At 44.5% G+C, this 3,677-nt stretch overlaps 1 long non-coding RNA gene across 1 annotated transcript; it reads left to right on the top strand.

Moving 5' to 3' along the window:
* The first annotated feature begins 452 nt into the window (after window positions 1-452).
* On the top strand, window positions 453-2,992 carry LOC310639144. Its single transcript, XR_014492247.1, has 3 exons — window positions 453-566; window positions 1,604-1,720; window positions 2,686-2,992. It is a non-coding gene; the product is annotated as an uncharacterized lncRNA (long non-coding RNA).
* The last annotated feature ends 685 nt before the right edge of the window (window positions 2,993-3,677 follow it).

Raw genomic sequence — 3,677 nt, 5'->3', positions numbered from 1 at the left:
GAATCCCTTAGTCCACAGGCTAGTTTTAGAGAGAACCTCGCATGCTCAAGTCTGCTCAAAGGAGGCCAACGTTTCCTGAATGAAGGCAGGTCCACAGTTGCAACCAAGGAGTTGCCCACTGGGTTAATCGAAGTACAAAGCAAAAATAAGAAAGCCCTGAACTTTGCAGAGAAATGTGTTGTTTAATTGTGCATTATGTAACAATTGTATAATCTTGTATAAATACAGGAAGAGATGCCACTTGTCCAGGTGCCCAGGTTTTGCACACGGGACGGTAGTGTTTGTCTTGAAGACCCGGACCGGTTGTTTCATCACCTGGTCTGATCCGCTTTCCATTTTGGTGTCGGGGGAAAAAGGCCACATCCCTCCCCCTTTTCTCCCAAATCTCCCTGTTCTTCTCCCTTGATCCTAGATATCCAGCCCCCCACAATGACGGCATCTCAGAGGGGTATAAATAAGTGCCCTCTGCAATCCTGGGCTACACTTTGCAGGCTGAAGGGAAGATTGCAAGATGAAAACTCTGCTGTTGATCCTGGGGGTGGTGGCATTCGTGTACCTGGACTCAGGTAAGGCTGTCAAGCTTTGATCTTGGGTGGCAATTAAACCAGAAACAAGGGTGCAGAGGGAGGGATGGTATTGGAGGCAGTTGGGGTCCTTTGTGTTGGTGCGACTTTCTCGCTGTTCTGTTCTGCGTAAGGAGGGTCCATGGAAGGCTTTAGGGGAGAAGAAGAACTCTCCATTTGCAGAGAAGCCCATAGCAGACACAGAGGCTCTTCCAGGCTGGGAGTCTGGGGTAGACTGCCTCTGAAAGGAGAGGCTCCTTTGGGTAGTGTATTCTGCCCTGGAATTACTCCTGGGAGTGGGATGAAAAATGTTCCCTTTTCTTAGTCCTCCATCTGTCTCTTTCTGGCTTTGGGTGGTATTTCAGTATTCGGATGATTAGTGGGATTAGTGATGCTTCCTCCAAGTCAAGATGATGCATAATTTTGGAAAAATGAAAAAAACTCCTGCAGAGAAGAATATAATTTTTTAAAAATACTGGAATGTGTACTAATGGATACGTTAATCTTACAAATTAAGGAAAAAGAAGACACTGAATACTATATGGCATGGGGTTCATTTTAGCAATGGCTAGCTGATAAGAACAGAGGTTAGAAAGTTGGAAATATGAGAAAATGTGGATGATGTGAGGAAGATTTATAATGGATTAGTAAATACTTGGATCGTTACGCAGTTAATGTTAATGGGGGAAATGCTATTTTTAACAATATGTTTGCCATTTCCTAGTATATGATTTTGTTTTGATAAGATTATTATGAATGTGATGATTATATTCTAATACCTGTATACCTAGACAACACACTGTTCAATACAGAAATGGAATTTGTGAGATGACAACAACAGCAGCAACAACAACAACAATAATAATCTTTCCTTTTCTTAGCCATCTCTCCTAATCTCTAGAGCATTCGATCTTCGCATGGATAGTTTCAATGCTGGCTTTGCTATTAAATTATCTATCGTCTAATACATAATAAGATGGCAAGATCAGAAAAATAAATATCCAACTAAGTTTTTTGTATGTTTTATTTTGTTCATCTAGGATACTCCCTGACATGTGCATCATGCACTAGTCTGAAGTGTATTGTGACTCCTAATGTGCAGTGCACAGAAGGTTTGACTCAATGCTATAAAAAGTGGACTGGATCTGAAGGGATCCGTAAGTATAGTTCTTATCTGTTCTCTCAGCTTCTCTTCTTGAAACCGAACTAGAACTCCCTAATCTCCCAGAGAGTTGGAGGTTGTGTAGAAGCTTTCTGTGCTCTGCCCGGGTCTCCTTCAGGTCACGGCCTGTGGCCAGAGAATCTAAGGGGGGCAAGGAAAGGGGGGGCTTGGAGTGGGGAGCCCCATCTGTCCCAGGAGTAAACCAGATTGGGGAGGGAGACATTAATAACAACAACAACAACAACAACAACAACAACAACAACAACAATAATAATAATAATAATAACTCGATAGGTAGACCAAAATGCCAAATCCAGTCTGAACATCTGGCTGACTGTGCGATGATCAATAATAATAATAGAGTTGGAAGGGACCATGGAGGTCTTCTAGTCCAACCCCGTAGCCCCTGCTCAGCCAGGAACCCCTATACCATTTCAGACAAATGGCTGTCCAGTGTAATGTTAAAAACCTCCAGTGTTGGAGCATTCACCACCTCTGGAGGCAGGTTGTTCCACTGGTTAATTGTTCTGACTGTCAGGAAGTTTCTCCTTAGTTCCAGGTTGCTTCTCTCTTTGGATAGTTTCCATCCGCTGCTTCTTGTCCTGCTTTCAGATGCTTTGGAGAATAGCTTGACTCCCTCTTCTTTAGAGACAGGGGTGGAGGAAAAGGGGGAGGGGATTTGTTCTGGCATTGAGGGAAATTTGATCTTGCACATTAAATATCCAAGAGGGATGACATTGCCCCTGAGTCATGTCAGAACCCAGGACTTTCCCCCCAGAGATATCTTGTTTATTAATCTATTCCTGAGTATTCCCTAGAGGAGGAAGGAGGTCTTCTTTCCTACTGGGAGGGAATCCACCAATGTGCTAAAAGCGGGTTTACCATTTTCTTCAGCAACAGCCCCAGATCTGTTCTTTGGAATTTTTTTAATAATCATTCTGCTTTGTGTTTCCTTCACAGGTACGAAGTACGAAAGGGGATGTGCTGCAAATTGCAGTACTGTGACAGGCGAAGAGAAAATTCTGTGTTGCGCAACAGACAACTGCAACAACTAGGTCTAAAAGTGGCCAATCTGTTTGAGTTCCGATCTTATCCATCATGGGCCATCCTTTCAAAATTTATGCTTCTGGCCTTTCCCGCAGGGTGGTCCATAATCCCCCCTCCCCTGCTTTCTTTGACCACTCCCCCTCTTTCCCTTTTCTCTTGTTCTGAAAGCTCTGTTCTGCTAGTTCTGTAGTTTGAGAATCAAATAAACCTCAGCATTCAATTCAAGTGTTTTGATTTTTCGAGTTTGCCCCTCAAGACTGAACATTGTGTGGGAAGACACCCCCCTTTTCCTTTGTTTTAATCCCCTCTGTTCTCAGCCCAAGCAATATCCTAAAATATAAGGAAAAGTAGTTCACCAATAAACCAGAGAGCAATCTCTGCTTCTGGGTCTAGAAAGTGCCTCAAGCAAGCAGCCTGGATGAAAAACTGAGCATCGTTTATAGATGGAATGTTTCATTCATAAAACCGCAACTTCCCCATTTCCTGAGAAAGCCCCACATCAGCAGTCTCCAAATAAACAGAGAAGAGCAGCAAAGGTGATCAGGGGAATGGAGGCTAGAACATATAAAGGATAGTTGCTGGAATTGGGTATGTCTAGTCTAGTCTTGTGTTGGGAGTCTCCCGATACTCCCATGTTACACCTCTGCTCCGTGAGCTGCATTGGTTGCCAGTTGCCTTCCGGGTGAGATTCAAGGTACTAGTAATGGTATTCAAAGCCCTACATGGCAGGGGTCCGGAGTACCTGAGGGAACACCTGCTGCCGGCATCGACTTCCCTCCGCCCTGTGCGTTCCCACAGAGAGGGCCTCCTCAGGGTGCCACCGGTCAGAGAATGTCGACTGGTGGCCCCCAGGGGGAGATCCTTCTCTGTGGGTGCTCCGGCATTATGGAACCAACTGCCGGTTG

This window comes from Vipera ursinii (assembly GCF_947247035.1).
Source record: "Vipera ursinii genome assembly, chromosome: 3".
NCBI classification, from domain to species: domain Eukaryota; kingdom Metazoa; phylum Chordata; class Lepidosauria; order Squamata; family Viperidae; genus Vipera; species Vipera ursinii.
This window is presented reverse-complemented; position numbering and strand designations above follow the sequence as displayed.